Raw genomic sequence first — 14,009 nt, 5'->3', positions numbered from 1 at the left:
ATACAACCATGAAACAGCAAGTGTAATTTGATGCAACTATGATTAAATAAGAGTTTATATGCATAGTAAAATATTAACCACATTTTCTAAAGAATCTCAATGTGTAAATACATTGAAACTCTTATTTATGTAGTTGGGCTGGAAGAGATGATCATAATGAAATATTGGTTGGCAATAATATGCTCAGTAGAATTTTTTTATTTACATTATAGCCAGCAAACCCTGAACAGCAAAACTACAGCCAGCTTTTAATTTACACTAGTTATCTACAGCAGCAATTGTTTGCTTTTTAAAGAGTTCCATTCTTAGAAAAAGTATGAAAAAATGGCCCAGATTCACTTATATTGGAGGAACTTTATTCTAACGTGCCCACAGTCAACATTTCACAAATTGAAAAAGCAGATACGGTACAGAACAGATACTGTAGTACAGATACTGTTATTATACTTCTAGAATTGTTTTAGAAATAAGATGTTACTTTAGATTAGAACTAGACTAGGACTGCATTTATTACTGACTTAAAAAAAAATGATTTTATGTTTGTATATACAGCTGTTAATGTACATCAAAAATACAACTTTTCAAGCTTCAGACTTTTACACCGTTACTTTAGTTCAGCCTTATAAACTTTATTCTTATGAACTTACTCCCACTACATCTAGCTACTTTATTCAAAATTGCATGAAGGTATATACCATGCATCATGTTGCACAATTGCGAAGGGCAAAAATAATCATTAAGAACAGCAGAGACAGAATCAGTCTCAGACCTGAATGCAACAGTAAACAAAAAAAAAACAAAAAAATGTAAAAAAGCAAGCTACAAATGTCGGCTATGTAAAGTATGAAAAAAAATTGGTTCTTAGCTAAGCTAACAGTGCATAGCCAAACATAGCCACAACTCAAGTTTGTTCTTGTTGCACTTTCCCAGCTTTTTCTTTTTATTGCTTTAACAAAATAATGAAAGAAATAAAAGTTTGAGAAAATTTGATTTACTCTGATATTATAATATAGTCACCTTGGTGTTACTTTGTCATACTGTAAGGTATTTTTTATAAAGTATAATCATGTAGACCTTTTAATGATTTCCTACAATAAACCTAGGCTGCAATATTAAACAATTTAACAGATTAAAACAATTAATTTTATTAATAAAATAGCAGACGTTCTTTACAATGACCAGATAATCATGAACCCTTATAATTATTTAAACACTACTAGGAACTGGAACTCTTCCAATGTAATGGAAAACATTACAAAGTCTTCTAAGGTGAAAAACCTTTTTCAGATTAGAAAGCTAAACAAATAATTAAAAAAAAACTGCAATGTCAGGGGAAAAGCAATGATACTGCGTGACTGTGCGTGCCCTGTTAAGCTTAATCTCTTATGATAAACAAAATGTGCAATATGAGTAGTAATGAAATGATTACATGCAAATTCTGCACACCGTCATTTGTGTAGTGTACAATGTACTTAGCACTGCTAGTACTTAGCTGATATTAAAAGATGATTTTATACCTTTGAATCAGTGACCATGAAATGTGAACAGTAGCCCCACCAGCTCTGAGGAAAAGCCAAGGCCGCACTTTTGCTGCAATATCTACTGGCCTATGAACCCTGCCTTCTGTACTACAATGCAATATTCTGTGTAGTGCTGACCTGCTGCACACCTCATAAACCTAACCTTAAAATCATAAGAGCTCATTCTGCTTACATAAGTCCAGTTCAATTAAGCTTTGACATACATTTTTATTTTGTAGCTTTTTCCATCTTTTAATTTATTTGCAGCTTTATAAACATTGAAGATGATTGGTTCCTGTCTCATGCTTTATTATTGAGCTTATTCACCATGATGATGCTTGATCTGTAAGGATCACTGGCAATGTGCTGTCAAGTGCTCATCATGTGCACCTAGATTTGTATCATTATCTATTATATATTTTTCATTATGTTCCATCATATTAAGACTATTTCCTATTTTTTCAAGTTTTTTTTGTTCGGATTCCAAGGTTTACACGTATTTCTTCATGCAAATGCAATTTAAGTTTCATTAAATGTTATGCTTTTTGTGTTCGCACCGCTAATGAACACTACGCATGACTAGTCATATAATGGACTAGACGCCTCAGAGAGCCCTTTACCCCAAGCCTAACTTAAGCAAATAAATACATAGATAGAGTTTTTGCCTTTTATAAATATTTTTTATATATTTGCAGAACAGATCAATGAAAAAGGGGGATAAGAAAAAATAAAAATAAAAAGGAAAGAGCAAGAAAAATAATTGTTTTTTGAAAGTGCATTAAAAGTTTTTGACTATTAGAAAAATGTCAGTAACTGGTCTGCAAAAACAATTCCTTGCTGCATACAAAATATAGAACGTTTATGCTCATGTTTATGCTGGCTATATATAAAATTTAGCCGAATAGCAAAAACAAGGCAAGCAATTTAAGCAAACAGTATTAATCTAATAAAGTAAGACATGGACTGGATGATTAACTTAATGTGCCTTTAAAATAGATTAGATTAGATTAGATTAGATAGATAGATAGATAGATAGATAGATAGATAGATAGATAGATAGATAGATAGATAGATAGATAGATAGATAGATAGATAGATAGATAGATAGATAGATAGATAGATAGACAGACAGACAGACAGACTTTGGTTTAAGAATGTGCTGTACCTCCTTCTGAACCCTATTACTAATCATTTAAAAATTAGTAAGCTATTAGATTTCTTCAACGATTCAAATCTGGAACATTTTCAGTTTTAAATGGAGATATTATACCGTGTTTTCTCACTTGCTCTACAGCTATCTGACCTATGAGTGGGATTATCTGCTATCCTGCAATATTTCAGCAAACATCAGTATCAAAACTTATTTGATTAGCAGTTTATAATAGGTTATAGTAATACTTTACTGAGGGATAAAGTAATATAAATAATCACCATTGTGGTGAAAAAATGTAAAATCATGACAATCATAAAGTCCAATCAAATTAGAAAGCACATAAACAAAAAATGACAATAATCATTGTATTAATAAAAAATAATAATTATTGTTTTGTTTTTTTCATTTGAACAAAAGAAATTACACACTTTTCTGCTGGTATTTGGAGAAAATGACATTACTTGACATGAATCCAGTATTTTATTACAGACATGAAAGACTTTAACACTGCATATGCCGATCTTCCTTTGTGCTTTGTGTGTGTGTGTGTGTGTGTGTGTGTGTGTGTGTGTGTGTGTGTGTGTGTGTGTGTGTGTGTGTGTGTGTGTGTTTTGGCAGATAGAGAAAAATTGCTAAATAAGAAAGTCATGAATTCCTAAAAGCAGAACCTGTCAATAGAGCAAAAATGTTTAATGCTTGATATTAGCAAAAACAACTTTGACAATATTCAAGATGATTTCCATGTACTAAGATGTTTTTTTTTTTTGCACTGGAAGCTGGAAATCTAAATTTACATTTTAAATAGTTTAAGCACAAATAAGTCCCAACCAATGATGATCCCTGAACTAATAACATCAATACTTGTGTGAAGAAGCCTTAAAATGTAGAAAAACATTTCTTACTGCAGGTCAGACATATTTTGCATTCTTTTTTGCATATTTTGTCTTTGGCTGTTGACAGCATTGACAGTCCACCGTTCACTTGGCATGACAGAAAATGCAATTGCTTGTTGCTTTGGCAAACATTTTATTTGATAATCAGATCTGGTGATATTCCATGTGATAGTTAAGTCAGTTAGAATGGCCTTTCAGTGTATGGGATGGTACTCATCATTCTTCTTCCTCCAAACACGTTTAGTGGAATTATGACCCAAAAGTTATATTTTGGTCTCATCTGACCACATGACTCTCTCCCATGACTCCTCTGGATCATCCAAATGGTCATTGGCAAACTTAAGACGTGCCTGGACATGTGCTGGTTTAAGCAGGGGAACCTTCCGTGCCATGCATGATTTCAAACCATGACGTCTTAGTGTATTTCCAACAGTAACCTTGGAAACAGTGGTCCCAGCTCTTTTCAGGTCATTGACCAGCTCCTCCCGTGTAGTTCTGGGCTGCTTTCCCACCTTTTTTAGGATCATTGAGACGCCACGAGGTAAGATCTTGCATGGAGCCCCAGTCCGAGGGAGATTGACAGTCATGTTTAGCTTCTTCCATTTTCTAATGATTGCTCCAACAGTGGACCTTTTTCACCAAGCTGCTTGGCAATTTCCCCGTAGCCCTTTCCAGCCTTGTGGAGGTGTACAATTTTGTCTCTAGTGTCTTTGGACAGCTCTTTGGTCTTGGCCATGTTAGTAGTTGGATTCTTACTGATTGTATGGGGTGGACAGGTGTCTTTATGCAGCTAATGATCTCAAACAGGTGCATCTAATTTAGGATAATAAATGTAGTGGAGGTGGACATTTTAAAGGCAGACTAACAGGTCTTTGAGCGTCAGAATTCTAGCTGATAGACAGGTGTTCAAATACTTATTTGCAGCTGTATCATACAAATAAATAGTTTAATATATCATATATTGTGATTTCCGGATTTTTTTTTTTTAGATTATGTCTCTCACAGTGGACATGCACCTACGATGACAATTTCAGACCCCTCCATGATTTCTAAGTGGGAGAACTTGCAAAATAGCAGGGTGTTCAAATACTTATTTTCCTCACTATATATATATATATATATATATATATATATATATATATATATATATATATATATATATAAGCATTAACAGCTTAACAGGAGCTCGTCTGTTGGATCGGACCACACGGGCCAGCTTTTGCTGATGCATGTGCATCAATATGCCTTGGCCACCTATGAACCATGACCCATTTAGCTATCACCAGTCACAATGTAATGCCTGATTGGTATAGAATTATGCATTATATAGTAACTCAGGGACTAGTAAGTTTATTACAATTATATTTATACAACATTACTTAATATATACAATTTTAATTTGTAGTTGATTTTATTGCAATCAATGTGACTTTTAAGTTTTTTCTTTTCATAAAATAAGGTATATTATTTACAAACTCTCTCATTTTTCTTTAGTCTCTAATCAGATCTATAAATGGATGAATTGACCAAAGTGCAGTTGATTTAGGAGTCAATTTGGAGGCAGTGTACAAACATGCTGAAGGCTCAATTACTTTGTGTGATCCAAAAACTCCACATGCTGTTGCCTGCCAGATAAATGGATATGATTTAATTCCAGTCACACAAAAAAGCCTCCATATGTGACTGGGTGTTTTCCAGCTTTTCTTCAGGCTTCATATTTGCTAGTCATACCACAGTCTCCATGGTGATTAAGAAGAAAGACCAGGAGTTATGAAACCTATGAAACATTGTTGCCTTCTACTGGGCAATGGGTGGAATGGCACTGGAGTCACTAGCAACACTGTACTGTACATCATAGGATTCTTTAATGAGAGCGAGAGAGAGAGAGAGAGAGAGAGAGAGAGAGAGAGAGAGAGAGAGAGAGAGAGAGAGAGAGAGAGAGAGAGAGAGAGAGAGAGAATTAATTAAAGAATTAATTAATAAATGCATTCTTCTTCTTTTTTAATTTTTCTGCTGCTCCTATTAGGAGTCGCCGCAGTGGATCATCCATCTCCATACTACTCTGTCCTCTACATCTGCCTCTTTCGAGACAACTACCTTCATGTCTTTCCTCACCACATCCATAAACCTCTTCCTTGGTCTTCTTGGTTACTCCATCCTCAGCATTCTCCTACAGATATACCCCATGTCCCTCCTCTGCACATGTCCAAACCATCTCGATCGGGCCTCTCTCACTTTGTCTCCAAAATGTCCAACATGCACTGTCCCTCTAATAAACTATGCCACCTCCAGCTCCACCTCCTGTCTTTTAGTCAATGCCACTGTTACTAAACCATACAACATCGCAGGTCTCAACACCGCTCTGAAAACTTTTCCTTTCACTTTCGCAGATATTCTTCTATCACAAATCACTCCTGCTATCACTCTTCTCCACCCACTCCACCCTGCCTGCACCCTTTTCTTCACTTCTCTAACACACTCTCCCAGGTACCTGAACTCCTCCACCTTCTCCACCTCTTCTCCCTGCAACCACACCACTCCACTGCCCTCCCTCTCATTCGCACACATGTAATCTGTCTTACTCCTACTGACTTTCATTCCCCTGTTTTCCAGTGTGTACCTCCACCTCTCCAGGCTCTTCTCAACTTGCTCTCTACTCTCGCCACAAATCATAATATCATCTGCAAACATCATAGTCCATGGCGACTCCTGTCTGACCACAACTCCTCTCTCGGCACCCGGTCTTAGTCTTTCTCTAAATCCACAAGCACACAATGCAACTCCTTCTGACCTTCTCTATATTTCTCAATTAACATTCTCAAAGAAAATATTGCATCTGTGGTGCTCTTCCTTGGCATGAAACCATTCTGTTGCTCACAGATGGTCACCTCTTCTCTCAGCCTGGCTTCTACTACTCTTTCCCATAACTTCATTGTGTGACTGATCAACTTTAATGGAAAATGGTTACTGCACCTAATTATAATAATTAAATTTTTGTATCATTGCAGTGTTCACTTTGAGTTACTAGGCAACGGAAAATATACATAAAGCATGGCATGACAAATAAGCTTTACTTGATGAAAGTAATTGACTGACAAAAATACACTTTTTTTTTATTAGAACACTATACAGAAAAGAAATATTCTGAGATATCTGAATATATGAACCTACAGAGGATACCAAGATAGATGCATTCTTCTACACTTACACAGGTCTCCAAGCTAATAATACACATAATTTAATAATGACTGTGAATAATTACACTGAATAATGATGATTAATTGCATTTTACACTCTGAGTATGACATGAATAAATAAACATTACACAGTTTAATTAAAGTAGTTTATAGTAGTTCATTGACATGTCAAATAATACCATCTTAAACATGTGTTAGTATAAAGTGTTAGCAGCCTACAGTAACTCAATTAGCCACTTTTTACAGCTGCGATAAGTTCATAACAGGTCTAAAACATCATTGCAAATACTGAGAGACAGAAAGTCAGACAGATCATCTGAATGAACAGGATTGACCATGCTCACACAGTTGGGGGGGGGGGGGGTATATGAATGAAGGATAGAAGGAATGAAAACATTTGTTTAAGTATGCTGAAATAAGTAGAACAGTTAAGTATCATATCTTAAATCTTAATATTAAATATATCAAATTAAATATCAAATGTAAAACACACACACACACACACACACACACACACACACACACACACACACACACACTCTTACATAAACATCTGCTGTATTACACAAATGGGTTCTAACAAATGGAAACTATTAATTTAAATTTTCCATTTATTTAATATTATTTAGTTAATTTTATTTGTGCCATTTTATTTGATTTCTCAATTTAATCAATATAATGAAAAAAGTGTATTGCAATAATTTTATTTATTTTATTTTTATGAAATATTATTTTACATATCATTTAACCAAGCAGGCATTTTACTTAAAATTTAAAAATGTAAGTACTGTAATTTCCGGAATATTATGCGCACCCAAATATAAGCCGCACGCACTGAATTTGACAAAGATTTTTATTTTGAACATAAATAAGCCGCACCTGTCTATAAGCCGCAGGTTCCTACACTGAAACTAATGAACTTTACGCAGGCTTTAATGAAAGACAGTGTCTGTTACACGGCTTGTATCTAAACAGTAGCCTACCAAGAAAGTCATTGTTCACTGTCTTCCTCCTTCCTTTCACAACTATTTCTCTATGGAGTTTTTCTTTTGGCATCGTCGTGCGTTTAAAAATCACCATCGGTGAAGCTTTTCTCCAGATGCCGTGCAGCTCAGAACACAGGTGAAGTGCGTTTTTTCATGCCTGGTTGTTTTCGGCGTGACGAATGATTCGCATTTCCTGTTGACAGACCGAGTGAGCGGCAGGTCAAACGTCAGAGGAACCTCATCCATATTTATGATGTGGTGCGGCCCGATTCAGTGGGAGCACGTCTGATTTATTATAAAGAGTTTCATTGGTTCACCTGAACCCGTTCAGCAATTTCATTGGTCTAATGTTATGGGGCACAGTTTTTTGGTTTGAAGCGTGTGAACCTGGGAAAAACCCAGGAAAAATCCATACATTAGCCGCTTCGTTGTTTACCTAAAGACAACGTTATATAAAAAATTTAGAGAAATTACCAAACATGAATTTGCAACACTTCAGGGATTATCAATTATATATAATTATTCAACCACATTATTGATTTAACCTATACATTTCACTGAGAAGTCTTGTAAACATAAGTTTTGTGATTATATAAAAACAATCACTTGAAAGAGAATCTGCAGTAATTTTCTTACTGAAATTATTCATTACCAAAATACAAATACATTTATAGACTACTCTTACAGTAAGCTCTTACTAAGTTTTAACAAAAAGTAGATTTTCATATTTCTTGCAGCATGTCAAGTCATGTCAATTGGCTTTTATTGTTATTTCAACCGTATACAGCTGGTGCAGTACACAGTCAAATGACTTTACCAGCTGTATACGGTTGAAATGGCAATAAAACCACTTGACATGACATGACATGACATGACATGATTTGACACAGTGTTTCTATCAATCAGCATTCACTCAAAACAGTCTTTTTATGTTTGACAAATTTTGGATTTTTTTAAATATTTTCACTGCCTTGTGTTTTAAAGTGAGACCAGAGAAACTGGCTCCTACATAATAGTCTGGTAAAATTCTAATTGTTCTTTATTATCAGTAATCGGTAATTAAATGTTAAGCAAACCAGAGCAACAACAAAAACTGAAACTTACAGAAAAATACATTAAATACATAATTACATAAAAAAATGCAACAATGCAAACATGAGTTACTGACCTACTGCATTAGCAGGTGAGATTGTTGTCAGGAAGTCGGAAGCCAAATGCCATTAGGTTTTTCCCTGCATTAGCTCATTCATTGAGTTCCTGCTGCAACTGCACAGACACAGAGGATTTCCCTCCATACAGAACAAAGCTATTGTTAGAATTTTTTTCACTGTAGGTTATTCAAAATCTTTTTATGAATTTTAAGCAACCAGATAACCAGTCAAACCACACACTGCTCAGTTTGTCTCACTGAATGACCTTAATATATATATATATATATATATATATATATATATATATATATATATATATATATATATATATATATATATATATATATATATATATATATATATATATACACAGTGAGGAAAATAAGTATTTGAACACCCTGCTATTTTGCAAGTTCTCCCACTTAGAAATCATGGACGGGTCTGAAATTGTCATCGTAGGTGCATGTCCACTGTGAGAGACATAATCTAAAAAAAAAAATCCAGAAATCACAATATATGATTTTTAAACTATTTATTTGTATGATACAGCTGCAAATAAGTATTTGAACACCTGTCTATCAGCTAGAATTCTGACCCTCAAAGACCTGTTAGTCTGCCTTTAAAATGTCCACCTCCACTACATTTATTATCCTAAATTAGATGCACCTGTTTGAGGTCGTTAGCTGCATAAAGACACCTGTCCACCCCATACAATCAGTAAGAATCCAACTACTAACATGGCCAAGACCAAAGAGCTGTCCAAAGACACTAGAGACAAAATTATACACCTCCACAAGGCTGGAAAGGGCTACGGGGAAATTGCCAAGCAGCTTGGTGAAAAAAGGTCCACTGTTGGAGCAATCATTAGAAAATGGAAAAGCTGGGACCACCGTTTCCAAGGTTACTGTTGGTAATACACTAAGAAGTCATTGTTTGAAATCATGCATGGCACGGAAGGTTCCCCTGCTTAAACCAGCACATGTCCAGGCACGTCTTAAGTTTGCCAATGACCATTTGGATGATCCAGAGGAGTCATGGGAGAAAGTCATGTGGTCAGATGAGAACAAAATAGAACTTTTGGGTCATAATTCCACTAAACGTGTTTGGAGGAAGAAGAATAATGAGTACCATCCAAAGAACACCATCCCTACTGTGAAGCATGGGGGTGGTAGCATCATGCTTTGGGGGTGTTTTTCTGCACATGGGACAGGGCGACTGCACTGTATTAAGGAGAGGATGACTGGGGCCATGTATTGCGAGATTTTGGGGAACAACCTCCTTCCCTCAGTTAGAGCATTAAAGATGGGTCGAGGCTGGGTCTTCCAACATGACAATTACCTGAAGCACACAGCCAGGATAACCAAGGAGTGGCTCTGTAAGAAGCATATCAAGGTTCTGGCGTGGCCTAGCCAGTCTCCAGACATAAACCCAATAGAGAATCTTTGGAGGGAGCTCAAACTCCATGTTTCTCAGCGACAGGCCAGAAACCTGACTGATCTAGAGAAGATCTGTGTGGAGGAGTGGGCCAAAATCCCTCCTGCAGTGTGTGCAAACCTGGTGAAAAACTACAGGAAACGTTTGACCTCTGTAATTGCAAACAAAGGCTACTGTACCAAATATTAACATTGACTTTCTCAGGTGTTCAAATACTTATTTGCAGCTGTATCATACAAATAAATAGTTAAAAAAATCATACATTGTGTTTTCTGCATTTTTTTTTTAGATTATGTCTCTCACAGTGGACATGCACCTATGATGACAATTTCAGACCCCTCCATGATTTCTAAGTGGGAGAACTTGCAAAATAGCAGGGTGTTCAAATACTTATTTTCCTCACTGTATATATATATATATATATATATATATATATATATATATATATATATATATATATATATATATATATATATATATATAATATTCCATATTTCAATAACTGCCGGTGGAATTTATTGTTTGTGCAATGTTTGACTGTTTCTTCTTTTCATTACCTTCTACACAGCTTTCTAAAATCAAAAACTAACACACACACACACTCACACACCATATATACATGACTGCAAAAGCAGATTAAATTCTATGCACCAGAAGCACCTTGAGTGCACTGAGTCAACCAAATATTAAAACCCAAAGCACAGTCATTTATAGACAGATAACTATTTTTAAGTCGCTAGTCTGCATGTTGATGAAAGAGATCAGAGAAGAATGGTTCAAGTTAATAGAACGTCTTGTGAACATTCCTACAAATAACCACTTTCACAACTATGGGAAAATTAAAAGCATTTCAGAATGCTCAACACACTAAAACTTGTTGCAGATGGTCTACAAGATCAGGTTCCACTCCTCTCACTTGAGATCAGGAATCTGTAGAACACCTTACAGAAACAGGCACCATGCTGGAGGATCAGTTTAAGTTTTTTTCCAATGTTCCAGTGTATTTGTATAAAGTTTATTCATTGACCTGCTGCCACGTGATTGTCTGGTTGGAGATCTTTATAAACTCTTTTCAGTGAACAGCTGATAACAAAATAGACTTAAGGATAAAACTATAATAATCCAGTTTCTTACACAGATGAATTTTCCTTTTATAGTTATAAAAGGGAATTAGGTGCCACACAGATAAGAATGGGTTCCCTTTTGAGCCTGCTTCCTCTCCTGGTTTGTTTCTGATAGCATTTAAGGGAGTTTTTTTCCTTTCCGTTGTCTCCACTAGCTTGCTTATCAGGGATAAACTTATAAGGAATAAACATATAAATTCAAACATTATAACCTCTTTATCTTTGAGAGGCTGCTGTGGGACAATGTCCATTGTTAATAGCTCTTTACAAACAAAAACTGAATTGAAGTGAACTAATTATACACCAATCCGGCATACCATTATAACATTATGACTGGTGAACTGAATAACACACATTATCTATTCATCATGGCACATGTTAGTGGGTGGGCCAAATTGTGATGGCTAGACGACTGGGTCAGAGCATCTCCAAAACTGCAGCTCTTGTGGGCTTTTCCCAGTCTGCAGTGGTCAGTATCTATCAAAAGTTGCCCAAGGAAGGAACAGTGGTGAGCCGAAGACAGGGTCATGGGTGACCAATGCTCATTGATGCACATGGGGAACGAAGGCTGGCCCGTGTGGTCCGATCCAGCAGAGGAGCTACTGTAGCTCAAATGGCTGAAGAAGTTAATGCTGTTAATGCTTGATGGGTCAGAACTGCTTTGGCAGCAAAAGGGGTGGTTATAATATTATGCCTGTTCGGTTATGCCTAATCTGTTTACAGTATATTGCAATGAGAATGGGTTCACTTTTAAAACTGGTTCTTCTCTAAATTTCTTCCTCATAACATCTCAGGTAGTTTTTTTCAGTCCACCATCAGCTCTGATGCACTAGGTATCAATTTAAAGGGATGCATTTATTCTTTGTGACCATGGAAATATAAAATTGATATAAAAAGTTTCTTCTTGGTGGGTATGTGTGTATCAAAAAGCACTATGCATATGAAACTAAACTGAATTGACTGAAAAATATTTATATTCTTTATCCTTATTACATATATCTGTTTATATTTGGGGGATTTTTTTTGTTGCCACCTGCATACTGAGGTATGAGCAGCTGTATTTAAACAATTGGTGTGAGGAATCAAAGTGGTGCACTTCTGGGCATGGGCATGGGGACAGGTATGGGTATGGATGTGATCTCGGCGGCTGCACAGGGTGCGAGTCAGTGTGTAGTCGGATGCCACGACTGCACGCGGAAGCAGTGTCGGTGGTGCGGCGGAGCGCGTGGGAAACTTTGGAGGATGGATACATACATGCACATATATGTCCATGCGCTTTAACATGCGAGAATTGATGCGCCATTGGAATTTCCTCGAGTGAACGGAAACAGGAGACCAGGCGAAAGCTGGGAGGGATTTTCCTTTTTTACATGTACTTTCGTTTATGGGTAAGAACCCAGTGTGGTGGCGGTAATAAGGCAAACAAAAGCGCTGGACCGAAGAGCAGGGCGAGACCGCGTGAGATTCCCAGCGGCGCTTTGTGATGACGGTACAGTGTTTGATTCACGAGGCGTCGCGAGCGTTTTGTCATTGTATGTTTGTCTATATGGTTGCTATTGTGGTTGTGTAGGTCCACCAGGGCTTCTAACTTAGAAGTGAAAATCTGCTCGACTTTAATATATATTAGGCTTATCACCATTTATCACTGGTATGGTAGTTTATCCCACCTCTTTTTACCGCTGTATTAAATTTAATGCAAATCCATGTGCTTGGAGATTGTGTCGATTTTGTGTGTGATGATGGTGGTGCCTGGTGGGCGTGGTCACAGAACACGTGCAGGTATTGCAGATAGGTGCGTCTGGATCCAGGAAGGAAGTGTGTGTGTGTTTCTCTTGTTTGCTGTATTAACAAGTTGATCATATTTGTAAGCTCTTGAGTAATGTTACCCTTATTATTATTATTATTATTATTATTATCATCATCTCTAAATGAGCATCATACACACTCCTCCAGATTATTAAGTCCAGGCTTAAATAGTTTGAACAAGGAATCTGTTCAGCTGTTCAATGGAAACACCTTCCTGATTTATGGCCTCTGGAGAATTGTAAGCATGTGAGATATATATTTAGAGCAAAGATCTACATGCCTTCCTCGCTTCCTCTTCTGATGCAATCGGGAGAAAAGGGGAAAGATGGAAGCTGTGGCATGCCTATCTGAAGAAACTTTGACCCTAAAACCAGTCTCCTATGACTCTCCTTCCCTCCCTCTCTGTCTCTCTCACTCTGTCTCTCTCTTTCACCCATGCTTCTTCATGCCCTGACATGCTAGGAACTGGAGGGGAGGAGATAGAGGAGAACAAGAAAAACCGGTGAGCAGCTGTAAAGCAGAGAGAGTGTGTGAAAGAATGGGAAGAGTCCAGTTCTGTCAGCATAACACCAAAGACCTGCTAGAAGCAAAGAAGGAGACCCACTGACCTGGTGGAAACCAGAAGAAAAAGGAAACGAAATTGCCAGCTGTTAGGAGCACATTAAAAAGGTAAGAAAATTGGTTACATAGATCTGTATCTGAGATCAAGTAAGTGTGTTCTTTTATTTATTTTTTTTATTCTCAT

The 14,009-nt window shown here is 36.6% G+C and overlaps 1 protein-coding gene across 6 annotated transcripts in view; it reads left to right on the top strand.

The window, feature by feature from the left end:
* Positions 1 to 14,009, top strand: part of ankrd50l (ankyrin repeat domain 50-like) — a 368,466-nt gene that overhangs the window by 343,362 nt on the left and 11,095 nt on the right. For 2 of the 6 annotated variants that reach the window (XM_083536893.1, XM_083536897.1), the window contains exons 1-2: positions 12,557 to 12,947; positions 13,727 to 13,933. The exons of 1 other annotated variant lie outside the window; for it this stretch is intronic. The gene's annotated coding sequence lies outside the window, so the exon portion shown is untranslated. 3 more of the 6 variants (XM_083536894.1, XM_083536896.1, XM_083536895.1) reach the window with 3 other exon arrangements.

This window comes from Silurus aristotelis, assembly GCF_946808225.1.
Source record: "Silurus aristotelis genome assembly, chromosome: 3".
NCBI classification, from domain to species: Eukaryota; Metazoa; Chordata; class Actinopteri; order Siluriformes; family Siluridae; genus Silurus; species Silurus aristotelis.
This window is presented reverse-complemented; position numbering and strand designations above follow the sequence as displayed.